Source organism: Phyllobates terribilis, unplaced genomic scaffold, assembly GCF_046119375.1.
Source record: "Phyllobates terribilis strain yellow unplaced genomic scaffold, ASM4611937v1 Scaffold_729__1_contigs__length_748246, whole genome shotgun sequence".
In the NCBI taxonomy this organism is placed as follows: Eukaryota; Metazoa; Chordata; class Amphibia; order Anura; family Dendrobatidae; genus Phyllobates; species Phyllobates terribilis.
In genome coordinates this window covers 169715-195851 of record NW_027363489.1, presented here as the reverse complement: position 1 = coordinate 195851, position 26137 = coordinate 169715, and the positions used below count along the sequence as shown (strand labels likewise).

General features: G+C 45.5%; 16 non-coding genes and 2 pseudogenes across 16 annotated transcripts; all 18 read right to left on the bottom strand.

The window, feature by feature from the left end:
• Positions 1-136: 136 nt before the first annotated feature.
• LOC141236926 (U2 spliceosomal RNA) lies at positions 137-327 on the bottom strand. Its single transcript, XR_012302494.1, has one exon. It is a non-coding gene; the product is annotated as a U2 spliceosomal RNA (small nuclear RNA).
• A 1121-nt stretch (positions 328-1448) lies between these two features.
• LOC141237302 (U2 spliceosomal RNA) lies at positions 1449-1639 on the bottom strand. The gene has a single exon (XR_012302859.1). It is a non-coding gene; the product is annotated as a U2 spliceosomal RNA (small nuclear RNA).
• A 1119-nt stretch (positions 1640-2758) lies between these two features.
• On the bottom strand, positions 2759-2949 carry LOC141236925 (U2 spliceosomal RNA). The gene has a single exon (XR_012302493.1). It is a non-coding gene; the product is annotated as a U2 spliceosomal RNA (small nuclear RNA).
• A 1120-nt stretch (positions 2950-4069) lies between these two features.
• LOC141236924 (U2 spliceosomal RNA) lies at positions 4070-4260 on the bottom strand. Its single transcript, XR_012302492.1, has one exon. It is a non-coding gene; the product is annotated as a U2 spliceosomal RNA (small nuclear RNA).
• A 1121-nt stretch (positions 4261-5381) lies between these two features.
• Positions 5382-5572, bottom strand: LOC141236922 (U2 spliceosomal RNA). Its single transcript, XR_012302491.1, has one exon. It is a non-coding gene; the product is annotated as a U2 spliceosomal RNA (small nuclear RNA).
• A 5498-nt stretch (positions 5573-11070) lies between these two features.
• On the bottom strand, positions 11071-11261 carry LOC141237282 (U2 spliceosomal RNA). The gene has a single exon (XR_012302838.1). It is a non-coding gene; the product is annotated as a U2 spliceosomal RNA (small nuclear RNA).
• Positions 11262-12381: 1120 nt separating this feature from the next.
• LOC141236921 (U2 spliceosomal RNA) lies at positions 12382-12572 on the bottom strand. Its single transcript, XR_012302490.1, has one exon. It is a non-coding gene; the product is annotated as a U2 spliceosomal RNA (small nuclear RNA).
• A 1122-nt stretch (positions 12573-13694) lies between these two features.
• Positions 13695-13885, bottom strand: LOC141236920 (U2 spliceosomal RNA). Its single transcript, XR_012302489.1, has one exon. It is a non-coding gene; the product is annotated as a U2 spliceosomal RNA (small nuclear RNA).
• Positions 13886-15007: 1122 nt separating this feature from the next.
• On the bottom strand, positions 15008-15198 carry LOC141236919 (U2 spliceosomal RNA). Its single transcript, XR_012302488.1, has one exon. It is a non-coding gene; the product is annotated as a U2 spliceosomal RNA (small nuclear RNA).
• Positions 15199-16320: 1122 nt separating this feature from the next.
• Positions 16321-16511, bottom strand: LOC141237235 (U2 spliceosomal RNA). The gene has a single exon (XR_012302792.1). It is a non-coding gene; the product is annotated as a U2 spliceosomal RNA (small nuclear RNA).
• A 1120-nt stretch (positions 16512-17631) lies between these two features.
• On the bottom strand, positions 17632-17813 carry LOC141237377 (U2 spliceosomal RNA). The gene has a single exon (XR_012302931.1). It is a non-coding gene; the product is annotated as a U2 spliceosomal RNA (small nuclear RNA).
• Positions 17814-18337: 524 nt separating this feature from the next.
• On the bottom strand, positions 18338-18453 carry LOC141236862 (U2 spliceosomal RNA; annotated as a pseudogene).
• A 1123-nt stretch (positions 18454-19576) lies between these two features.
• Positions 19577-19767, bottom strand: LOC141236917 (U2 spliceosomal RNA). Its single transcript, XR_012302486.1, has one exon. It is a non-coding gene; the product is annotated as a U2 spliceosomal RNA (small nuclear RNA).
• Positions 19768-20887: 1120 nt separating this feature from the next.
• On the bottom strand, positions 20888-21069 carry LOC141237376 (U2 spliceosomal RNA). The gene has a single exon (XR_012302930.1). It is a non-coding gene; the product is annotated as a U2 spliceosomal RNA (small nuclear RNA).
• A 524-nt stretch (positions 21070-21593) lies between these two features.
• LOC141236861 (U2 spliceosomal RNA) lies at positions 21594-21709 on the bottom strand (annotated as a pseudogene).
• A 1121-nt stretch (positions 21710-22830) lies between these two features.
• LOC141236916 (U2 spliceosomal RNA) lies at positions 22831-23021 on the bottom strand. Its single transcript, XR_012302485.1, has one exon. It is a non-coding gene; the product is annotated as a U2 spliceosomal RNA (small nuclear RNA).
• Positions 23022-24141: 1120 nt separating this feature from the next.
• LOC141236915 (U2 spliceosomal RNA) lies at positions 24142-24332 on the bottom strand. The gene has a single exon (XR_012302484.1). It is a non-coding gene; the product is annotated as a U2 spliceosomal RNA (small nuclear RNA).
• Positions 24333-25453: 1121 nt separating this feature from the next.
• LOC141236914 (U2 spliceosomal RNA) lies at positions 25454-25644 on the bottom strand. The gene has a single exon (XR_012302483.1). It is a non-coding gene; the product is annotated as a U2 spliceosomal RNA (small nuclear RNA).
• Between the last annotated feature and the right edge of the window lie 493 nt (positions 25645-26137).

Genomic DNA, 26137 nt, shown 5'->3' with positions numbered 1-26137 from the left:
GCAACTTTTAACATGAAAAATCCAATGAGGAGAAGAAAAGCAAAGCCAAAGAGTCCATCCCAAAATCCGACAAACAAGCAAAATGAACAAAAAGCATTGAATTCAATTCTTTCTGATTTTAGAAACTGCATTAAAGAAGGGGTGCACCGGTCCTGGAGATACTGCAATACCAGGTCAATGCGTGGAGTGGACAGAGCAAGCTCTTTTTCCATCTCCCTGTTCTAAAAATCCATTTAATATATGGTCCCCAGATAGGGGACGTATCAGATATTAAACTGATAAGAACAGATACTACACTTGATCTTAGCCAAAAGGCCGAGAAGCGATAACCAGAATTGGTTTCCGACTACGGTGCCACCCAAGGATTCTGAAAAGTCCATTTGTGGAGATGGCCACCTGGACTCCCGTTAAGAAGACATGCTGTCAACCTCTAGATCCCTCACATGCCTGCACTTTTCGGCTTGCTGCTGCTGCAATCCACGCGTTTTAGATCTGCATAACTCCACCTCTTTTAGCACAGTACCCTCAACCCCCGGCTGTTCCCACCCGCCTCAACACCGTTGGAAGGGAGGAGAACCAATTAAGGCGGGGGGGGGGGTGGAACGAGCAGCTGTCTACCCTTAGCAGGAGGGTTGCTGATTAATTACCTCTCCTGCTGCTGCTGCTGCTGGCTGTCCAGCAGCAGACTGAAGGTGGCTGCTGCTGTGCGCAGGTATATAAAGGCTCAGAGCCTATTATGACACGCGCAGCCAGCGTTCCATTGCCACATTCCGTCTACTGCAGGCGGGATACCTGGATGGCTGAATGTCACTGAGAAGCTCACAGAGACCGCCATAAGCAACAGTTTAAAAGAATGCCACAGACTAATCAACCAAACTTTTTGGGTTGGTTTCTCTTTTATAGTCTGCAGGCATTAAATGAAAGAAGTCAGTGTTCCAGCAGAGGGAGACAACGTTTCAGAAAAGGCATTGTAGCAAACCAAAAAAGAAATTTTAAGCGCAGCAGAGTAACCAGCTCACATACCTGTTAGCTCAGGTGAGTTTAAAAGGCTGCTGTTGATAACAAGGGCATTTGCTAAATAGATGGTGTGTGTGCAACAATATACTGAAAGGTCAATTATATTGTGCAGCTTATCTCACCACCTGTAGTTATTTAGGTGAAAGCTCCAAAATGCTTGCCTAATATGTCTGTTTATCCAAAAGGAAGTATAGAGGGAGAGCTAGATAGATAGCATTGCATTACATTACATTACATGGCAATGCAATGCACAGTTGCTGAAGTTGAACCAAAATGAGCTTGTCATCTGGCTTCTGCAACTTTTAACATGAAAAATCCAATGAGGAGAAGAAAAGCAAAGCCAAAGAGTCCATCCCAAAATCCGACAAACAAGCAAAATGAACAAAAAGCATTGAATTCAATTCTTTCTGATTTTAGAAACTGCATTAAAGAAGGGGTGCACCGGTCCTGGAGATACTGCAATACCAGGTCAATGCGTGGAGTGGACAGAGCAAGCTCTTTTTCCATCTCCCTGTTCTAAAAATCCATTTAATATATGGTCCCCAGATAGGGGAGGTATCAGATATTAAACTGATAAGAACAGATACTACACTTGATCTTAGCCAAAAGGCCGAGAAGCGATAACCAGAATTGGTTTCCGACTACGGTGCCACCCAAGGATTCTGAAAAGTCCATTTGTGGAGATGGCCACCTGGACTCCCGTTAAGAAGACATGCTGTCAACCTCTAGATCCCTCACATGCCTGCACTTTTCGGCTTGCTGCTGCTGCAATCCACGCGTTTTAGATCTGCATAACTCCATCTCTTTTAGCACAGTACCCTCAACCCCCGGCTGTTCCCACCCGCCTCAACACCGTTGGAAGGGAGGAGAACCAATTAAGGCGGGGGGGGGTGGAACGAGCAGCTGTCTACCCTTAGCAGGAGGGTTGCTGATTAATTACCTCTCCTGCTGCTGCTGCTGCTGGCTGTCCAGCAGCAGACTGAAGGTGGCTGCTGCTGTGCGCAGGTATATAAAGGCTCAGAGCCTATTATGACACGCGCAGCCAGCGTTCCATTGCCACATTCCGTCTACTGCAGGCGGGATACCTGGATGGCTGAATGTCACTGAGAAGCTCACAGAGACCGCCATAAGCAACAGTTTAAAAGAATGCCACAGACTAATCAACCAAACTTTTTGGGTTGGTTTCTCTTTTATAGTCTGCAGGCATTAAATGAAAGAAGTCAGTGTTCCAGCAGAGGGAGACAACGTTTCAGAAAAGGCATTGTAGCAAACCAAAAAAGAAATTTTAAGCGCAGCAGAGTAACCAGCTCACATACCTGTTAGCTCAGGTGAGTTTAAAAGGCTGCTGTTGATAACAAGGGCATTTGCTAAATAGATGGTGTGTGTGCAACAATATACTGAAAGGTCAATTATATTGTGCAGCTTATCTCACCACCTGTAGTTATTTAGGTGAAAGCTCCAAAATGCTTGCCTAATATGTCTGTTTATCCAAAAGGAAGTATAGAGGGAGAGCTAGATAGATAGCATTGCATTACATTACATTACATGGCAATGCAATGCACAGTTGCTGAAGTTGAACCAAAATGAGCTTGTCATCTGGCTTCTGCAACTTTTAACATGAAAAATCCAATGAGGAGAAGAAAAGCAAAGCCAAAGAGTCCATCCCAAAATCCGACAAACAAGCAAAATGAACAAAAAGCATTGAATTCAATTCTTTCTGATTTTAGAAACTGCATTAAAGAAGGGGTGCACCGGTCCTGGAGATACTGCAATACCAGGTCAATGCGTGGAGTGGACAGAGCAAGCTCTTTTTCCATCTCCCTGTTCTAAAAATCCATTTAATATATGGTCCCCAGATAGGGGACGTATCAGATATTAAACTGATAAGAACAGATACTACACTTGATCTTAGCCAAAAGGCCGAGAAGCGATAACCAGAATTGGTTTCCGACTACGGTGCCACCCAAGGATTCTGAAAAGTCCATTTGTGGAGATGGCCACCTGGACTCCCGTTAAGAAGACATGCTGTCAACCTCTAGATCCCTCACATGCCTGCACTTTTCGGCTTGCTGCTGCTGCAATCCACGCGTTTTAGATCTGCATAACTCCACCTCTTTTAGCACAGTACCCTCAACCCCCGGCTGTTCCCACCCGCCTCAACACCGTTGGAAGGGAGGAGAACCAATTAAGGCGGGGGGGGGGTGGAACGAGCAGCTGTCTACCCTTAGCAGGAGGGTTGCTGATTAATTACCTCTCCTGCTGCTGCTGCTGCTGGCTGTCCAGCAGCAGACTGAAGGTGGCTGCTGCTGTGCGCAGGTATATAAAGGCTCAGAGCCTATTATGACACGCGCAGCCAGCGTTCCATTGCCACATTCCGTCTACTGCAGGCGGGATACCTGGATGGCTGAATGTCACTGAGAAGCTCACAGAGACCGCCATAAGCAACAGTTTAAAAGAATGCCACAGACTAATCAACCAAACTTTTTGGGTTGGTTTCTCTTTTATAGTCTGCAGGCATTAAATGAAAGAAGTCAGTGTTCCAGCAGAGGGAGACAACGTTTCAGAAAAGGCATTGTAGCAAACCAAAAAAGAAATTTTAAGCGCAGCAGAGTAACCAGCTCACATACCTGTTAGCTCAGGTGAGTTTAAAAGGCTGCTGTTGATAACAAGGGCATTTGCTAAATAGATGGTGTGTGTGCAACAATATACTGAAAGGTCAATTATATTGTGCAGCTTATCTCACCACCTGTAGTTATTTAGGTGAAAGCTCCAAAATGCTTGCCTAATATGTCTGTTTATCCAAAAGGAAGTATAGAGGGAGAGCTAGATAGATAGCATTGCATTACATTACATTACATGGCAATGCAATGCACAGTTGCTGAAGTTGAACCAAAATGAGCTTGTCATCTGGCTTCTGCAACTTTTAACATGAAAAATCCAATGAGGAGAAGAAAAGCAAAGCCAAAGAGTCCATCCCAAAATCCGACAAACAAGCAAAATGAACAAAAAGCATTGAATTCAATTCTTTCTGATTTTAGAAACTGCATTAAAGAAGGGGTGCACCGGTCCTGGAGATACTGCAATACCAGGTCAATGCGTGGAGTGGACAGAGCAAGCTCTTTTTCCATCTCCCTGTTCTAAAAATCCATTTAATATATGGTCCCCAGATAGGGGACGTATCAGATATTAAACTGATAAGAACAGATACTACACTTGATCTTAGCCAAAAGGCCGAGAAGCGATAACCAGAATTGGTTTCCAACTACGGTGCCACCCAAGGATTCTGAAAAGTCCATTTGTGGAGATGGCCACCTGGACTCCCGTTAAGAAGACATGCTGTCAACCTCTAGATCCCTCACATGCCTGCACTTTTCGGCTTGCTGCTGCTGCAATCCACGCATTTTAGATCTGCATAACTCCACCTCTTTTAGCACAGTACCCTCAACCCCCGGCTGTTCCCACCCGCCTCAACACCGTTGGAAGGGAGGAGAACCAATTAAGGCGGGGGGGGGGGTGGAACGAGCAGCTGTCTACCCTTAGCAGGAGGGTTGCTGATTAATTACCTCTCCTGCTGCTGCTTCTGCTGGCTGTCCAGCAGCAGACTGAAGGTGGCTGCTGCTGTGCGCAGGTATATAAAGGCTCAGAGCCTATTATGACACGCGCAGCCAACGTTCCATTGCCACATTCCGTCTACTGCAGGCGGGATACCTGGATGGCTGAATGTCACTGAGAAGCTCACAGAGACCGCCATAAGCAACAGTTTAAAAGAATGCCACAGACTAATCAACCAAACTTTTTGGGTTGGTTTCTCTTTTATAGTCTGCAGGCATTAAATGAAAGAAGTCAGTGTTCCAGCAGAGGGAGACAACGTTTCAGAAAAGGCATTGTAGCAAACCAAAAAAGAAATTTTAAGCGCAGCAGAGTAACCAGCTCACATACCTGTTAGCTCAGGTGAGTTTAAAAGGCTGCTGTTGATAACAAGGGCATTTGCTAAATAGATGGTGTGTGTGCAACAATATACTGAAAGGTCAATTATATTGTGCAGCTTATCTCACCACCTGTAGTTATTTAGGTGAAAGCTCCAAAATGCTTGCCTAATATGTCTGTTTATCCAAAAGGAAGTATAGAGGGAGAGCTAGAAAGATAGCATTGCATTACATTACATTACATGGCAATGCAATGCACAGTTGCTGAAGTTGAACCAAAATGAGCTTGTCATCTGGCTTCTGCAACTTTTAACATGAAAAATCCAATGAGGAGAAGAAAAGCAAAGCCAAAGAGTCCATCCCAAAATCCGACAAACAAGCAAAATGAACAAAAAGCATTGAATTCAATTCTTTCTGATTTTAGAAACTGCATTAAAGAAGGGGTGCACCGGTCCTGGAGATACTGCAATACCAGGTCAATGCGTGGAGTGGACAGAGCAAGCTCTTTTTCCATCTCCCTGTTCTAAAAATCCATTTAATATATGGTCCCCAGATAGGGGACGTATCAGATATTAAACTGATAAGAACAGATACTACACTTGATCTTAGCCAAAAGGCCGAGAAGCGATAACCAGAATTGGTTTCCGACTACGGTGCCACCCAAGGATTCTGAAAAGTCCATTTGTGGAGATGGCCACCTGGACTCCCGTTAAGAAGACATGCTGTCAACCTCTAGATCCCTCACATGCCTGCACTTTTCGGCTTGCTGCTGCTGCAATCCACGCGTTTTAGATCTGCATAACTCCACCTCTTTTAGCACAGTACCCTCAACCCCCGGCTGTTCCCACCCGCCTCAACACCGTTGGAAGGGAGGAGAACCAATTAAGGCGGGGGGGGGGTGGAACGAGCAGCTGTCTACCCTTAGCAGGAGGGTTGCTGATTAATTACCTCTCCTGCTGCTGCTGCTGCTGGCTGTCCAGCAGCAGACTGAAGGTGGCTGCTGCTGTGCGCAGGTATATAAAGGCTCAGAGCCTATTATGACACGCGCAGCCAGCGTTCCATTGCCACATTCCGTCTACTGCAGGCGGGATACCTGGATGGCTGAATGTCACTGAGAAGCTCACAGAGACCGCCATAAGCAACAGTTTAAAAGAATGCCACAGACTAATCAACCAAACTTTTTGGGTTGGTTTCTCTTTTATAGTCTGCAGGCATTAAATGAAATGCAGCCTATCAATTTCTGGTATATATTTTTCACTGCTTGTGTGATCTGTCCTGAAAACTGCATTATATCTCCATGCAATGCTCTGCAGCCTATCAATTTCTGGTATATATTTTTCACTGCTTGTGTGATCTGTCCTGAAAACTGCATTATATCTCCATGCAATCCTCTGCAGCCTATCAATTTCTGGTATATATTTTTCACTGCTTGTGTGATCTGTCCTGAAAACTGCATTATATCTCCATGCAATGCTCTGCAGCCTATCAATTTCTGGTATATATTTTTCACTGCTTGTGTGATCTGTCCTGAAAACTGCATTATATCTCCATGCAATGCTCTGCAGCCTATCAATTTCTGGTATATATTTTTCACTGCTTGTGTGATCTGTCCTGAAAACTTCATTATATCTCCATGCAATGCTCTGCAGCCTATCAATTTCTGGTATATATTTTTCACTCCTCTAGCTTTTTTATTCCATGATACTTAAAGGTCATCACACTTACTTTAAGAGTTTATGATCCATGCCGAGTTTACTAGTCTGTTTTTTTTTTTTTTTTTTTTCCCTGCACTTTATGGTCTCCTGTTGTCTTTTAAGCTAGTGATTGATTGTTAATGAGTTAAATCTGTGCAGATCTAAGCAGATACGTCCCTATATATTGAGACTTAGTTAAGGGGAGGCATTTATGCGGGGGCATTTATGCATATAGCATTTATGCATACTTTATCGAAGTGCCATAATTTAGCAAAGTGCCCTGGCAGTTAGAAAATGGCAGTTGGACAGGGCAGGAGACAGGTAAGACATGCAAGACAATTAAACAAACTTGCTTCCAGGTCATCTTTTTGGCAAACAGTATTCACCATTTGTATCTGTGCCATTTATACTCTGGTTGCTACAATCATCCACATTCACCGTTCACCCACAAATGCGGCACACTTCATCCATATTAATCCCTCACTCCTCTCTTCTCCTATGTACAGTTGTCATGCTCTCTTCACAATGTTATACCACGCAGATCCATTCATTCCCACCATACAACGCAGGAAACGCTCTCACAAATCACTCAATCATCTGCTCACTCTCTGTATCTTCCTTCTATTAGTCGCAGGTGATATTTCTCCCAACCCAGGACCCTCCAGTAATAATAACACTAACTCTTTCCCTGTTACATTCAGAAACCCTGCTAATCTCATTAATATTCCCTGCATATCTTCTGTCTCATTCAACTGTGCCCTTTGGAATGCACGCTCAGCTTGTAATAAACTCTCTTACATCCATGACTTTTTCCTCTCTAATTCCCTCAACCTTCTGGCTCTCACTGAAACCTGGATCCAGCAGTCGGACACCACCGCCGCTGCAGCTCTCTCCTATGGTGGCCTACATTTCTCTCATACCCCGCGACCTGACAACAGATCAGGTGGAGGTGTTGGTCTGCTTTTTTCAACAAAATGTACTTTTCAGGTTATCCCCCCTGTACCCTCCCTTATCTTCCCGTCCTTTGAGGCCCACACAGTCAGACTCTACCGGCCCTTCTCCCTGCGAGTGGCGGTTGTCTATCGCCCCCCAGGTCCCCCCCGTCAATTCCTGGATCACTTTGCTGCCTGGCTTACAAATTTTCTATCCTGCGACATCCCCACGATAATCATGGGAGACTTTAACATCCCAATTGGCGATCCTCTTTCCCCATCTGCCACGCATCTTTTATCATTAACCTCCTCCTTCGGCCTTTCACAGCTTGCTAATTCTCCTACACATGAGGACGGGAACACATTGGACCTGATCTTCTCCCGGCTTTGCTCAGTACATGACTTTACTAACTCTCCCCTTCCACTCTCTGACCATAATCTTCTTTCATTCTCTGTCAAGAACTGTGACTTTACTCAAGACACTCCCACCGTCCACACTTATAGAAATTTACGCGCCATTAACACCCAGAAATTTATAAAAAGGTTGCAATCATCATTGGCCCCAATCTCCTCCCTCTCATGTCCCGAATCTGCATTGAAGCATTATAACAAAATAATGCTATGCGCCCTGGATGAAGCCGCACCTCCTACACAAAGAACAATTCGGCATAGACGGCGACAACCCTGGCACACGCCTCAAACACGTCTTCTCCAGAGGTACTCCAGGTGCGCTGAACGGCTGTGGAGAAAATCAAATCTGCCCGAAGATTTCCTCCACTATAAATTTATGCTGAAAACATATAACTCTGCCCTTCACCTCTCCAAACAAACCTACTTTAACAACCTCATCATCTCACTTTCCAATAATCCTAAACGACTCTTTGACACGTTTCATTCTCTCCTCAATCAAACAGCACAGGCCCCGACCACCGACCTCAGCGCTGACGATCTGGCTAACTATTTCAAAGAAAAAATTGACCATATCCGACAGGAAATTTTCTCCCAATCCCCAAATGTTATGCATGCTCCCCCCCGCCACATTGTATCTTGCTCATTTTCTGACTTCGAACCAGTCACGGAAGATGAAGTGATCAGGCTCCTTGCATCTTCTCGCCCTACCACCTGCACCAGCGACCCTATTCCCTCACATCTCCTTCAGTCCCTTGCTCCAGCTGTCACCTCTCACCTAACTAAAATTTTCAACCTTTCCCTCTCATCTGGTATCTTTCCCTCTTCTTTTAAACACGCCAGCATACAACCATTACTTAAAAAACCATCCCTCGACCAGAACTGCAAGGCCAACTACAGACCTGTTTCCAATCTTCCCTTTATCTCTAAACTCCTGGAACGCCTGGTCCACTCCCGTCTAATCCGCTATCTCTCAGACAACTCTCTTCTTGACCCTTTACAATCTGGTTTCCGCTCTTTACATTCTACTGAAACTGCCCTCACTAAAGTCTCTAATGATCTACTAACAGCTAAATCTAATGGTCACTACTCCCTGCTGATTCTCCTGGATCTCTCTGCAGCATTTGACACTGTGGATCACCAGCTCCTCCTCACTATGCTCCGCACTATTGGCCTCAAGGACACGGTTCTCTCCTGGTTCTCCTCTTATCTCTCTGACCGCTCCTTCTCTGTGTCTTTTGCCGGCTCCTCCTCCTCCCTACTTCCTCTTACTGTCGGGGTTCCTCAAGGATCAGTCCTAGGCCCCCTTCTTTTCTCCTTATACACCGCTCCTATTGGACAAACAATCAGTAGATTCGGTTTTCAGTACCATCTCTATGCTGATGACACCCAATTATACACCGCTGCTCCGGACATCACCCCTGCATTACTACAAAAGACCAGTGATTGTCTTTCTGCTGTGTCTAACACTATGTCCTCCCTCTACCTAAAACTGAATCTGTCAAAAACTGAACTACTCGTCTTTCCTCCCTCCATTAATCTACCTGTGCCCGATATTGCCATCTCCGTTTGTGGCTCAACCATTACTCCCCAGCTACAAGCCCGCTGTCTTGGGGTCATTTTTGATTCAGATCTTTCTTTCACTCCTCACATCAAATCACTCGCTCGTTCATGTCATCTACACCTCAAAAACATCTCAAGAATCAGGACTTTTCTCACCTTTGACTCGGCAAAAACTCTTACTGTCGCTCTTATTCATTCTCGTCTTGACTATTGCAACGCTCTACTAATCGGTCTCCCTCTTACTAAACTCTCCCCTCTCCAATCCGTCCTGAACGCAGCAGCCAGGATCATATTCCTCGCCAACCGCTACTCAGATGCCTCTTCCCTGTGCCAGTCATTGCATTGGTTGCCCATCCAATATAGAGTTCGTTTTAAACTTATCACGCTTACCCACAAAGCGCTCCATGCTTCAGTACCCCCCTACATCTCCTCCCTTGTCTCAGTCTACCACCCTACACGTGCCCTCCGTTCTGCAAATGACTTGAAACTAAAATCCTCCATAATCCGAACTTCCCACTCCCGTCTCCAAGATTTCTCGCGTGCTGCGCCAATTCTCTGGAATGCATTACCCAGGACAGTTCGATTAATTCCCAATACCCACAGTTTCAAGCGAACCCTAAAAACACATTTCTTTAGACTGGCGTATCACCTAAACACACTCTGTCCATCCCAGCTTTCCCCCATATTAAAATCTTCTTCAACTTCGGGTTCAAACCAACCATGCACATAAAAGCCTCTGTCAGGACTGTACACATACTGGCTGGCGACCAGTCCATGTATTATTATTTATCCTATTCAGTATATCAAGGCTGCATTATACAATATATGTACTTTTTACCTTTTGTGTCTCCCCCACTTCCTCATAGACTGTAAGCTCGCGAGCAGGGCCCTCACTCCGTTCGATATGAGATATGCTTATTCTGTATTGTCTGTATAAGTCCCCCCTAAAATTTGTAAAGTGCTGCGGAATATGTTGGCGCTATAAAAATAAACTATTATTATTATTATTATAGTGTTCCAGCAGAGGGAGACAACGTTTCAGAAAAGGCATTGTAGCAAACCAAAAAAGAAATTTTAAGTGCAGCAGAGTAACCAGCTCACATACCTGTTAGCTCAGGTGAGTTTAAAAGGCTGCTGTTGATAACAAGGGCATTTGCTAAATAGATGGTGTGTGTGCAACAATATACTGAAAGGTCAATTATATTGTGCAGCTTATCTCACCACCTGTAGTTATTTAGGTGAAAGCTCCAAAATGCTTGCCTAATATGTCTGTTTATCCAAAAGGAAGTATAGAGGGAGAGCTAGATAGATAGCATTGCATTACATTACATTACATGGCAATGCAATGCACAGTTGCTGAAGTTGAACCAAAATGAGCTTGTCATCTGGCTTCTGCAACTTTTAACATGAAAAATCCAATGAGGAGAAGAAAAGCAAAGCCAAAGAGTCCATCCCAAAATCCGACAAACAAGCAAAATGAACAAAAAGCATTGAATTCAATTCTTTCTGATTTTAGAAACTGCATTAAAGAAGGGGTGCACCGGTCCTAGAGATACTGCAATACCAGGTCAATGCGTGGAGTGGACAGAGCAAGCTCTTTTTCCATCTCCCTGTTCTAAAAATCCATTTAATATATGGTCCCCAGATAGGGGACGTATCAGATATTAAACTGATAAGAACAGATACTACACTTGATCTTAGCCAAAAGGCCGAGAAGCGATAACCAGAATTGGTTTCCGACTACGGTGCCACCCAAGGATTCTGAAAAGTCCATTTGTGGAGATGGCCACCTGGACTCCCGTTAAGAAGACATGCTGTCAACCTCTAGATCCCTCACATGCCTGCACTTTTCGGCTTGCTGCTGCTGCAATCCACGCATTTTAGATCTGCATAACTCCACCTCTTTTAGCACAGTACCCTCAACCCCCGGCTGTTCCCACCCGCCTCAACACCGTTGGAAGGGAGGAGAACCAATTAAGGCGGGGGGGGGGTGGAACGAGCAGCTGTCTACCCTTAGCAGGAGGGTTGCTGATTAATTACCTCTCCTGCTGCTGCTGCTGCTGGCTGTCCAGCAGCAGACTGAAGGTGGCTGCTGCTGTGCGCAGGTATATAAAGGCTCAGAGCCTATTATGACACGCGCAGCCAGCGTTCCATTGCCACATTCCGTCTACTGCAGGCGGGATACCTGGATGGCTGAATGTCACTGAGAAGCTCACAGAGACCGCCATAAGCAACAGTTTAAAAGAATGCCACAGACTAATCAACCAAACTTTTTGGGTTGGTTTCTCTTTTATAGTCTGCAGGCATTAAATGAAAGAAGTCAGTGTTCCAGCAGAGGGAGACAACGTTTCAGAAAAGGCATTGTAGCAAACCAAAAAAGAAATTTTAAGCGCAGCAGAGTAACCAGCTCACATACCTGTTAGCTCAGGTGAGTTTAAAAGGCTGCTGTTGATAACAAGGGCATTTGCTAAATAGATGGTGTGTGTGCAACAATATACTGAAAGGTCAATTATATTGTGCAGCTTATCTCACCACCTGTAGTTATTTAGGTGAAAGCTCCAAAATGCTTGCCTAATATGTCTGTTTATCCAAAAGGAAGTATAGAGGGAGAGCTAGATAGATAGCATTGCATTACATTACATTACATGGCAATGCAATGCACAGTTGCTGAAGTTGAACCAAAATGAGCTTGTCATCTGGCTTCTGCAACTTTTAACATGAAAAATCCAATGAGGAGAAGAAAAGCAAAGCCAAAGAGTCCATCCCAAAATCCGACAAACAAGCAAAATGAACAAAAAGCATTGAATTCAATTCTTTCTGATTTTAGAAACTGCATTAAAGAAGGGGTGCACCGGTCCTGGAGATACTGCAATACCAGGTCAATGCGTGGAGTGGACAGAGCAAGCTCTTTTTCCATCTCCCTGTTCTAAAAATCCATTTAATATATGGTCCCCAGATAGGGGACGTATCAGATATTAAACTGATAAGAACAGATACTACACTTGATCTTAGCCAAAAGGCCGAGAAGCGATAACCAGAATTGGTTTCCGACTACGGTGCCACCCAAGGATTCTGAAAAGTCCATTTGTGGAGATGGCCACCTGGACTCCCGTTAAGAAGACATGCTGTCAACCTCTAGATCCCTCACATGCCTGCACTTTTCGGCTTGCTGCTGCTGCAATCCACGCGTTTTAGATCTGCATAACTCCACCTCTTTTAGCACAGTACCCTCAACCCCCGGCTGTTCCCACCCGCCTCAACACCGTTGGAAGGGAGGAGAACCAATTAAGGCGGGGGGGGGGGGTGGAACGAGCAGCTGTCTACCCTTAGCAGGAGGGTTGCTGATTAATTACCTCTCCTGCTGCTGCTGCTGCTGGCTGTCCAGCAGCAGACTGAAGGTGGCTGCTGCTGTGCGCAGGTATATAAAGGCTCAGAGCCTATTATGACACGCGCAGCCAGCGTTCCATTGCCACATTCCGTCTACTGCAGGCGGGATACCTGGATGGCTGAATGTCACTGAGAAGCTCACAGAGACCGCCATAAGCAACAGTTTAAAAGAATGCCACAGACTAATCAACCAAACTTTTTGGGTTGGTTTCTCTTTTATAGTCTGCAGGCATTAAATGAAATAAGTCAGTGTTCCAGCAGAGGGAGACAACGTTTCAGAAAAGGCATTGTAGCAAACCAAAAAAGAAATTTTAAGCGCAGCAGAGTAACCAGCTCACATACCTGTTAGCTCAGGTGAGTTTAAAAGGCTGCTGTTGATAACAAGGGCATTTGCTAAATAGATGGTGTGTGTGCAACAATATACTGAAAGGTCAATTATATTGTGCAGCTTATCTCACCACCTGTAGTTATTTAGGTGAAAGCTCCAAAATGCTTGCCTAATATGTCTGTTTATCCAAAAGGAAGTATAGAGGGAGAGCTAGATAGATAGCATTGTATTACATTACATTACATGGCAATGCAATGCACAGTTGCTGAAGTTGAACCAAAATGAGCTTGTCATCTGGCTTCTGCAACTTTTAACATGAAAAATCCAATGAGGAGAAGAAAAGCAAAGCCAAAGAGTCCATCCCAAAATCCGACAAACAAGCAAAATGAACAAAAAGCATTGAATTCAATTCTTTCTGATTTTAGAAACTGCATTAAAGAAGGGGTGCACCGGTCCTGGAGATACTGCAATACCAGGTCAATGCGTGGAGTGGACAGAGCAAGCTCTTTTTCCATCTCCCTGTTCTAAAAATCCATTTAATATATGGTCCCCAGATAGGGGACGTATCAGATATTAAACTGATAAGAACAGATACTACACTTGATCTTAGCCAAAAGGCCGAGAAGCGATAACCAGAATTGGTTTCCGACTACGGTGCCACCCAAGGATTCTGAAAAGTCCATTTGTGGAGATGGCCACCTGGACTCCCGTTAAGAAGACATGCTGTCAACCTCTAGATCCCTCACATGCCTGCACTTTTCGGCTTGCTGCTGCTGCAATCCACGCGTTTTAGATCTGCATAACTCCACCTCTTTTAGCATAGTACCCTCAACCCCCGGCTGTTCCCACCCGCCTCAACACCGTTGGAAGGGAGGAGAACCAATTAAGGCGGGGGGGGGGGGTGGAACGAGCAGCTGTCTACCCTTAGCAGGAGGGTTGCTGATTAATTACCTCTCCTGCTGCTGCTGCTGCTGGCTGTCCAGCAGCAGACTGAAGGTGGCTGCTGCTGTGCGCAGGTATATAAAGGCTCAGAGCCTATTATGACACGCGCAGCCAGCGTTCCATTGCCACATTCCGTCTACTGCAGGCGGGATACCTGGATGGCTGAATGTCACTGAGAAGCTCACAGAGACCGCCATAAGCAACAGTTTAAAAGAATGCCACAGAATAATCAACCAAACTTTTTGGGTTGGTTGCTCTTTTATAGTCTGCAGGCATTAAATGAAAGAAGTCAGTGTTCCAGCAGAGGGAGACAACGTTTCAGAAAAGGCATTGTAGCAAACCAAAAAAGAAATTTTAAGCGCAGCAGAGTAACCAGCTCACATACCTGTTAGCTCAGGTGAGTTTAAAAGGCTGCTGTTGATAACAAGGGCATTTGCTAAATAAATGGTGTGTGTGCAACAATATACTGAAAGGTCAATTATATTGTGCAGCTTATCTCACCACCTGTAGTTATTTAGGTGAAAGCTCCAAAATGCTTGCCTAATATGTCTGTTTATCCAAAAGGAAGTATAGAGGGAGAGCTAGATAGATAGCATTGCATTACATTACATTACATGGCAATGCAATGCACAGTTGCTGAAGTTGAACCAAAATGAGCTTGTCATCTGGCTTCTGCAACTTTTAACATGAAAAATCCAATGAGGAGAAGAAAAGCAAAGCCAAAGAGTCCATCCCAAAATCCGACAAACAAGCAAAATGAACAAAAAGCATTGAATTCAATTCTTTCTGATTTTAGAAACTGCATTAAAGAAGGGGTGCACCGGTCCTGGAGATACTGCAATACCAGGTCAATGCGTGGAGTGGACAGAGCAAGCTCTTTTTCCATCTCCCTGTTCTAAAAATCCATTTAATATATGGTCCCCAGATAGGGGACGTATCAGATATTAAACTGATAAGAACAGATACTACACTTGATCTTAGCCAAAAGGCCGAGAAGCGATAACCAGAATTGGTTTCCGACTACGGTGCCACCCAAGGATTCTGAAAAGTCCATTTGTGGAGATGGCCACCTGGACTCCCGTTAAGAAGACATGCTGTCAACCTCTAGATCCCTCACATGCCTGCACTTTTCGGCTTGCTGCTGCTGCAATCCACGCGTTTTAGATCTGCATAACTCCACCTCTTTTAGCACAGTACCCTCAACCCCCGGCTGTTCCCACCCGCCTCAACACCGTTGGAAGGGAGGAGAACCAATTAAGGCGGGGGGGGGGGGTGGAACGAGCAGCTGTCTACCCTTAGCAGGAGGGTTGCTGATTAATTACCTCTCCTGCTGCTGCTGCTGCTGGCTGTCCAGCAGCAGACTGAAGGTGGCTGCTGCTGTGCGCAGGTATATAAAGGCTCAGAGCCTATTATGACACGCGCAGCCAGCGTTCCATTGCCACATTCCGTCTACTGCAGGCGGGATACCTGGATGGCTGAATGTCACTGAGAAGCTCACAGAGACCGCCATAAGCAACAGTTTAAAAGAATGCCACAGACTAATCAACCAAACTTTTTGGGTTGGTTTCTCTTTTATAGTCTGCAGGCATTAAATGAAAGAAGTCAGTGTTCCAGCAGAGGGAGACAACGTTTCAGAAAAGGCATTGTAGCAAACCAAAAAAGAAATTTTAAGCGCAGCAGAGTAACCAGCTCACATACCTGTTAGCTCAGGCGAGTTTAAAAGGCTGCTGTTGATAACAAGGGCATTTGCTAAATAGATGGTGTGTGTGCAACAATATACTGAAAGGTCAATTATATTGTGCAGCTTATCTCACCACCTGTAGTTATTTAGGTGAAAGCTCCAAAATGCTTGCCTAATATGTCTGTTTATCCAAAAGGAAGTATAGAGGGAGAGCTAGATAGATAGCATTGCATTACATTACATTACATGGCAATGCAATGCACAGTTGCTGAAGTTGAACCAAAATGAGCTTGTCATCTGGCTTCTGCAACTTTTAACATGAAAAATCCAATGAGGAGAAGAAAAGCAAAGCAAAAGAGTCCATCCCAAAATCCGACAAACAAGCAAAATGAAGAAAAAGCATTGAATTCAATTCTTTCTGATTTTAGAAACTGCATTAAAGAAGGGGTGCACCGGTCCTGGAGATACTGCAATACCAGGTCAATGCGTGGAGTGGACAGAGCAAGCTCTTTTTCCATCTCCCTGTTCTAAAAATCCATTTAAAATATGGTCCCCAGATAGGGGACGTATCAGATATTAAACTGATAAGAACAGATACTACACTTGATCTTAGCCAAAAGGCCGAGAAGCGATTACCAGAATTGGTTTCCGACTACGGTGCCACCCAAGGATTCTGAAAAGTCCATTTGTGGAGATGGCCACCTGGACTCCCGTTAAGAAGACATGCTGTCAACCTCTAGATCCCTCACATGCCTGCACTTTTCGGCTTGCTGCTGCTGCAATCCACGCGTTTTAGATCTGCATAACTCCACCTCTTTTAGCACAGTACCCTCAACCCCCGGCTGTTCCCACCCGCCTCAACACCGTTGGAAGGGAGGAGAACCAATTAAGGCGGGGGTGGGGTGGAACGAGCAGCTGTCTACCCTTAGCAGGAGGGTTGCTGATTAATTACCTCTCCTGCTGCTGCTGCTGCTGGCTGTCCAGCAGCAGACTGAAGGTGGCTGCTGCTGTGCGCAGGTATATAAAGGCTCAGAGCCTATTATGACACGCGCAGCCAGCGTTCCATTGCCACATTCCGTCTACTGCAGGCGGGATACCTGGATGGCTGAATGTCACTGAGAAGCTCACAGAGACCGCCATAAGCAACAGTTTAAAAGAATGCCACAGACTAATCAACCAAACTTTTTGGGTTGGTTTCTCTTTTATAGTCTGCAGGCATTAAATGAAAGAAGTCAGTGTTCCAGCAGCGGGAGACAACGTTTCAGAAAAGGCATTGTAGCAAACCAAAAAAGAAATTTTAAGCGCAGCAGAGTAACCAGCTCACATACCTGTTAGCTCAGGTGAGTTTAAAAGGCTGCTGTTGATAACAAGGGCATTTGCTAAATAGATGGTGTGTGTGCAACAATATACTGAAAGGTCAATTATATTGTGCAGCTTATCTCACCACCTGTAGTTATTTAGGTGAAAGCTCCAAAATGCTTGCCTAATATGTCTGTTTATCCAAAAGGAAGTATAGAGGGAGAGCTAGATAGATAGCATTGCATTACATTACATTACATGGCAATGCAATGCACAGTTGCTGAAGTTGAACCAAAATGAGCTTGTCATCTGGCTTCTGCAACTTTTAACATGAAAAATCCAATGAGGAGAAGAAAAGCAAAGCCAAAGAGTCCATCCCAAAATCCGACAAACAAGCAAAATGAACAAAAAGCATTGAATTCAATTCTTTCTGATTTTAGAAACTGCATTAAAGAAGGGGTGCACCGGTCCTGGAGATACTGCAATACCAGGTCAATGCGTGGAGTGGACAGAGCAAGCTCTTTTTCCATCTCCCTGTTCTAAAAATCCATTTAATATATGGTCCCCAGATAGGGGACGTATCAGATATTAAACTGATAAGAACAGATTTTTTGATTGAAGCTGCATCCAAGGCACTGAAAAATGTGACCGAAGTCACACCAAAACAGCGCACGAGGCGAGGATTCATGTGGACCCTTCCCGGAGGAGAGGGTCCCCAATAAACCATCCCCATCCCTCCGAGCCAGAAGGCCACAGCGAGGGTCAGGGATCTCCGATGCTCTCCCTAGCCGAAGCCGGAGAAGAGCCGTTTTCGTGCTCCCAGCTTCCATCTAGGCTGCCACCCTAGTGGAGCTGGAGCCTGTGTTGGTTTCTCAGCCCAAAGCTGACCGGACCTCCGACCGGGTTTATAAAAATTCCCCTTCCTAGCCCGGAGGCCAGGAATAGGGGGGGTTGCTCAGAAAGTATGATTGGCAAAGGTGCGGCGTGCTACGAAGCCAAGTCTTTCTGGGGTTCCCAGTCCCAGTAAGCTTGGACTCCCACCAGGGCGCCTACTCCTGGGGCACATTGCTCCAAAGCCCTCACACTTACCCAGCCTAGTGACTTCGATCCTGGAGGGCCATGTTTTCCATCAGATAACTCTATGAGCCACCTGGCGTACTAACAAGTGCACCAAACCAGTGTGTAATATGCATCAATTTACTAGGGCAGCCCAAGGACAAAACTGCCTTTTCAAAAGATACTACACTTGATCTTAGCCAAAAGGCCGAGAAGCGATAACCAGAATTGGTTTCCGACTACGGTGCCACCCAAGGATTCTGAAAAGTCCATTTGTGGAGATGGCCACCTGGACTCCCGTTAAGAAGACATGCTGTCAACCTCTAGATCCCTCACATGCCTGCACTTTTCGGCTTGCTGCTGCTGCAATCCACGCGTTTTAGATCTGCATAACTCCACCTCTTTTAGCACAGTACCCTCAACCCCCGGCTGTTCCCACCCGCCTCAACACCGTTGGAAGGGAGGAGAACCAATTAAGGCGGGGGGGGGGGGGTGGAACGAGCAGCTGTCTACCCCTAGCAGGAGGGTTGCTGATTAATTACCTCTCCTGCTGCTGCTGCTGCTGGCTGTCCAGCAGCAGACTGAAGGTGGCTGCTGCTGTGCGCAGGTATATAAAGGCTCAGAGCCTATTATGACACGCGCAGCCAGCGTTCCATTGCCACATTCCGTCTACTGCAGGCGGGATACCTGGATGGCTGAATGTCACTGAGAAGCTCACAGAGACCGCCATAAGCAACAGTTTAAAAGAATGCCACAGACTAATCAACCAAACTTTTTGGGTTGGTTTCTCTTTTATAGTCTGCAGGCATTAAATGAAAGAAGTCAGTGTTCCAGCAGAGGGAGACAACGTTTCAGAAAAGGCATTGTAGCAAACCAAAAAAGAAATTTTAAGCGCAGCAGAGTAACCAGCTCACATACCTGTTAGCTCAGGCGAGTTTAAAAGGCTGCTGTTGATAACAAGGGCATTTGCTAAATAGATGGTGTGTGTGCAACAATATACTGAAAGGTCAATTATATTGTGCAGCTTATCTCACCACCTGTAGTTATTTAGGTGAAAGCTCCAAAATGCTTGCCTAATATGTCTGTTTATCCAAAAGGAAGTATAGAGGGAGAGCTAGATAGATAGCATTGCATTACATTACATTACATGGCAATGCAATGCACAGTTGCTGAAGTTGAACCAAAATGAGCTTGTCATCTGGCTTCTGCAACTTTTAACATGAAAAATCCAATGAGGAGAAGAAAAGCAAAGCAAAAGAGTCCATCCCAAAATCCGACAAACAAGCAAAATGAAGAAAAAGCATTGAATTCAATTCTTTCTGATTTTAGAAACTGCATTAAAGAAGGGGTGCACCGGTCCTGGAGATACTGCAATACCAGGTCAATGCGTGGAGTGGACAGAGCAAGCTCTTTTTCCATCTCCCTGTTCTAAAAATCCATTTAATATATGGTCCCCAGATAGGGGACGTATCAGATATTAAACTGATAAGAACAGATACTACACTTGATCTTAGCCAAAAGGCCGAGAAGCGATTACCAGAATTGGTTTCCGACTACGGTGCCACCCAAGGATTCTGAAAAGTCCATTTGTGGAGATGGCCACCTGGACTCCCGTTAAGAAGACATGCTGTCAACCTCTAGATCCCTCACATGCCTGCACTTTTCGGCTTGCTGCTGCTGCAATCCACGCGTTTTAGATCTGCATAACTCCACCTCTTTTAGCACAGTACCCTCAACCCCCAGCTGTTCCCACCCGCCTCAACACCGTTGGAAGGGAGGAGAACCAATTAAGGCGGGGGTGGGGTGGAACGAGCAGCTGTCTACCCTTAGCAGGAGGGTTGCTGATTAATTACCTCTCCTGCTGCTGCTGCTGCTGGCTGTCCAGCAGCAGACTGAAGGTGGCTGCTGCTGTGCGCAGGTATATAAAGGCTCAGAGCCTATTATGACACGCGCAGCCAGCGTTCCATTGCCACATTCCGTCTACTGCAGGCGGGATACCTGGATGGCTGAATGTCACTGAGAAGCTCACAGAGACCGCCATAAGCAACAGTTTAAAAGAATGCCACAGACTAATCAACCAAACTTTTTGGGTTGGTTTCTCTTTTATAGTCTGCAGGCATTAAATGAAAGAAGTCAGTGTTCCAGCAGCGGGAGACAACGTTTCAGAAAAGGCATTGTAGCAAACCAAAAAAGAAATTTTAAGCGCAGCAGAGTAACCAGCTCACATACCTGTTAGCTCAGGTGAGTTTAAAAGGCTGCTGTTGATAACAAGGGCATTTGCTAAATAGATGGTGTGTGTGCAACAATATACTGAAAGGTCAATTATATTGTGCAGCTTATCTCACCACCTGTAGTTATTTAGGTGAAAGCTCCAAAATGCTTGCCTAATATGTCTGTTTATCCAAAAGGAAGTATAGAGGGAGAGCTAGATAGATAGCATTGCATTACATTACATTACATGGCAATGCAATGCACAGTTGCTGAAGTTGAACCAAAATGAGCTTGTCATCTGGCTTCTGCAACTTTTAACATGAAAAATCCAATGAGGAGAAGAAAAGCAAAGCCAAAGAGTCCATCCCAAAATCCGACAAACAAGCAAAATGAACAAAAAGCATTGAATTCAATTCTTTCTGATTTTAGAAACTGCATTAAAGAAGGGGTGCACCGGTCCTGGAGATACTGCAATACCAGGTCAATGCGTGGAGTGGACAGAGCAAGCTCTTTTTCCATCTCCCTGTTCTAAAAATCCATTTAATATATGGTCCCCAGATAGGGGACGTATCAGATATTAAACTGATAAGAACAGATTTTTTGATTGAAGCTGCATCCAAGGCACTGAAAAATGTGACCGAAGTCACACCAAAACAGCGCACGAGGCGAGGATTCATGTGGACCCTTCCCGGAGGAGAGGGTCCCCAATAAACCATCCCCATCCCTCCGAGCCAGAAGGCCACAGCGAGGGTCAGGGATCTCCGATGCTCTCCCTAGCCGAAGCCGGAGAAGAGCCGTTTTCGTGCTCCCAGCTTCCATCTAGGCTGCCACCCTAGTGGAGCTGGAGCCTGTGTTGGTTTCTCAGCCCAAAGCTGACCGGACCTCCGACCGGGTTTATAAAAATTCCCCTTCCTAGCCCGGAGGCCAGGAATAGGGGGGGTTGCTCAGAAAGTATGATTGGCAAAGGTGCGGCGTGCTACGAAGCCAAGTCTTTCTGGGGTTCCCAGTCCCAGTAAGCTTGGACTCCCACCAGGGCGCCTACTCCTGGGGCACATTGCTCCAAAGCCCTCACACTTACCCAGCCTAGTGACTTCGATCCTGGAGGGCCATGTTTTCCATCAGATAACTCTATGAGCCACCTGGCGTACTAACAAGTGCACCAAACCAGTGTGTAATATGCATCAATTTACTAGGGCAGCCCAAGGACAAAACTGCCTTTTCAAAAGATACTACACTTGATCTTAGCCAAAAGGCCGAGAAGCGATAACCAGAATTGGTTTCCGACTACGGTGCCACCCAAGGATTCTGAAAAGTCCATTTGTGGAGATGGCCACCTGGACTCCCGTTAAGAAGACATGCTGTCAACCTCTAGATCCCTCACATGCCTGCACTTTTCGGCTTGCTGCTGCTGCAATCCACGCGTTTTAGATCTGCATAACTCCACCTCTTTTAGCACAGTACCCTCAACCCCCGGCTGTTCCCACCCGCCTCAACACCGTTGGAAGGGAGGAGAACCAATTAAGGCGGGGGGGGGGGTGGAACGAGCAGCTGTCTACCCTTAGCAGGAGGGTTGCTGATTAATTACCTCTCCTGCTGCTGCTGCTGCTGGCTGTCCAGCAGCAGACTGAAGGTTGCTGCTGCTGTGCGCAGGTATATAAAGGCTCAGAGCCTATTATGACACGCGCAGCCAGCGTTCCATTGCCACATTCCGTCTACTGCAGGCGGGATACCTGGATGGCTGAATGTCACTGAGAAGCTCACAGAGACCGCCATAAGCAACAGTTTAAAAGAATGCCACAGACTAATCAACCAAACTTTTTGGGTTGGTTTCTCTTTTATAGTCTGCAGGCATTAAATGAAAGAAGTCAGTGTTCCAGCAGAGGGAGACAACGTTTCAGAAAAGGCATTGTAGCAAACCAAAAAAGAAATTTTAAGCGCAGCAGAGTAACCAGCTCACATACCTGTTAGCTCAGGTGAGTTTAAAAGGCTGCTGTTGATAACAAGGGCATTTGCTAAATAGATGGTGTGTGTGCAACAATATACTGAAAGGTCAATTATATTGTGCAGCTTATCTCACCACCTGTAGTTATTTAGGTGAAAGCTCCAAAATGCTTGCCTAATATGTCTGTTTATCCAAAAGGAAGTATAGAGGGAGAGCTAGATAGATAGCATTGCATTACATTACATTACATGGCAATGCAATGCACAGTTGCTGAAGTTGAACCAAAATGAGCTTGTCATCTGGCTTCTGCAACTTTTAAAATGAAAAATCCAATGAGGAGAAGAAAAGCAAAGCAAAAGAGTCCATCCCAAAATCCGACAAACAAGCAAAATGAACAAAAAGCATTGAATTCAATTCTTTCTGATTTTAGAAACTGCATTAAAGAAGGGGTGCACCGGTCCTGGAGATACTGCAATACCAGGTCAATGCGTGGAGTGGACAGAGCAAGCTCTTTTTCCATCTCCCTGTTCTAAAAATCCATTTAATATATGGTCCCCAGATAGGGGACGTATCAGATATTAAACTGATAAGAACAGATACTACACTTGATCTTAGCCAAAAGGCCGAGAAGCGATTACCAGAATTGGTTTCCGACTACGGTGCCACCCAAGGATTCTGAAAAGTCCATTTGTGGAGATGGCCACCTGGACTCCCGTTAAGAAGACATGCTGTCAACCTCTAGATCCCTCACATGCCTGCACTTTTCGGCTTGCTGCTGCTGCAATCCACGCGTTTTAGATCTGCATAACTCCACCTCTTTTAGCACAGTACCCTCAACCCCCGGCTGTTCCCACCCGCCTCAACACCGTTGGAAGGGAGGAGAACCAATTAAGGCGGGGGGGGGGTGGAACGAGCAGCTGTCTACCCTTAGCAGGAGGGTTGCTGATTAATTACCTCTCCTGCTGCTGCTGCTGCTGGCTGTCCAGCAGCAGACTGAAGGTGGCTGCTGCTGTGCGCAGGTATATAAAGGCTCAGAGCCTATTATGACACGCGCAGCCAGCGTTCCATTGCCACATTCCGTCTACTGCAGGCGGGATACCTGGATGGCTGAATGTCACTGAGAAGCTCACAGAGACCGCCATAAGCAACAGTTTAAAAGAATGCCACAGACTAATCAACCAAACTTTTTGGGTTGGTTTCTCTTTTATAGTCTGCAGGCATTAAATGAAAGAAGTCAGTGTTCCAGCAGAGGGAGACAACGTTTCAGAAAAGGCATTGTAGCAAACCAAAAAAGAAATTTTAAGCGCAGCAGAGTAACCAGCTCACATACCTGTTAGCTCAGGTGAGTTTAAAAGGCTGCTGTTGATAACAAGGGCATTTGCTAAATAGATGGTGTGTGTGCAACAATATACTGAAAGGTCAATTATATTGTGCAGCTTATCTCACCACCTGTAGTTATTTAGGTGAAAGCTCCAAAATGCTTGCCTAATATGTCTGTTTATCCAAAAGGAAGTATAGAGGGAGAGCTAGATAGATAGCATTGCATTACATTACATTACATGGCAATGCAATGCACAGTTGCTGAAGTTGAACCAAAATGAGCTTGTCATCTGGCTTCTGCAACTTTTAACATGAAAAATCCAATGAGGAGAAGAAAAGCAAAGCCAAAGAGTCCATCCCAAAATCCGACAAACAAGCAAAATGAACAAAAAGCATTGAATTCAATTCTTTCTGATTTTAGAAACTGCATTAAAGAAGGGGTGCACCGGTCCTGGAGATACTGCAATACCAGGTCAATGCGTGGAGTGGACAGAGCAAGCTCTTTTTCCATCTCCCTGTTCTAAAAATCCATTTAATATATGGTCCCCAGATAGGGGACGTATCAGATATTAAACTGATAAGAACAGATACTACACTTGATCTTAGCCAAAAGGCCGAGAAGCGATAACCAGAATTGGTTTCCGACTACGGTGCCACCCAAGGATTCTGAAAAGTCCATTTGTGGAGATGGCCACCTGGACTCCCGTTAAGAAGACATGCTGTCAACCTCTAGATCCCTCACATGCCTGCACTTTTCGGCTTGCTGCTGCTGCAATCCACGCGTTTTAGATCTGCATAACTCCACCTCTTTTAGCACAGTACCCTCAACCCCCGGCTGTTCCCACCCGCCTCAACACCGTTGGAAGGGAGGAGAACCAATTAAGGCGGGGGGGGGGGTGGAACGAGCAGCTGTCTACCCTTAGCAGGAGGGTTGCTGATTAATTACCTCTCCTGCTGCTGCTGCTGCTGGCTGTCCAGCAGCAGACTGAAGGTGGCTGCTGCTGTGCGCAGGTATATAAAGGCTCAGAGCCTATTATGACACGCGCAGCCAGCGTTCCATTGCCACATTCCGTCTACTGCAGGCGGGATACCTGGATGGCTGAATGTCACTGAGAAGCTCACAGAGACCGCCATAAGCAACAGTTTAAAAGAATGCCACAGACTAATCAACCAAACTTTTTGGGTTGGTTTCTCTTTTATAGTCTGCAGGCATTAAATGAAAGAAGTCAGTGTTCCAGCAGAGGGAGACAACATTTCAGAAAAGGCATTGTAGCAAACCAAAAAAGAAATTTTAAGCGCAGCAGAGTAACCAGCTCACATACCTGTTAGCTCAGGTGAGTTTAAAAGGCTGCTGTTGATAACAAGGGCATTTGCTAAATAGATGGTGTGTGTGCAACAATATACTGAAAGGTCAATTGTATTGTGCAGCTTATCTCACCACCTGTAGTTATTTAGGTGAAAGCTCCAAAATGCTTGCCTAATATGTCTGTTTATCCAAAAGGAAGTATAGAGGGAGAGCTAGATAGATAGCATTGCATTACATTACATTACATGGCAATGCAATGCACAGTTGCTGAAGTTGAACCAAAATGAGCTTGTCATCTGGCTTCTGCAACTTTTAACATGAAAAATCCAATGAGGAGAAGAAAAGCAAAGCCAAAGAGTCCATCCCAAAATCCGACAAACAAGCAAAATGAACAAAAAGCATTGAATTCAATTCTTTCTGATTTTAGAAACTGCATTAAAGAAGGGGTGCACCGGTCCTGGAGATACTGCAATACCAGGTCAATGCGTGGAGTGGACAGAGCAAGCTCTTTTTCCATCTCCCTGTTCTAAAAATCCATTTAATATATGGTCCCCAGATAGGGGACGTATCAGATATTAAACTGATAAGAACAGATACTACACTTGATCTTAGCCAAAAGGCCGAGAAGCGATAACCAGAATTGGTTTCCGACTACGGTGCCACCCAAGGATTCTGAAAAGTCCATTTGTGGAGATGGCCACCTGGACTCCCGTTAAGAAGACATGCTGTCAATCTCTAGATCCCTCACATGCCTGCACTTTTCGGCTTGCTGCTGCTGCAATCCACGCGTTTTAGATCTGCATAACTCCACCTCTTTTAGCACAGTACCCTCAACCCCCGGCTGTTCCCACCCGCCTCAACACCGTTGGAAGGGAGGAGAACCAATTAAGGGGGGGGGGGGGTGGAACGAGCAGCTGTCTACCCTTAGCAGGAGGGTTGCTGATTAATTACCTCTCCTGCTGCTGCTGCTGCTGGCTGTCCAGCAGCAGACTGAAGGTGGCTGCTGCTGTGCGCAGGTATATAAAGGCTCAGAGCCTATTATGACACGCGCAGCCAGCGTTCCATTGCCACATTCCGTCTACTGCAGGCGGGATACCTGGATGGCTGAATGTCACTGAGAAGCTC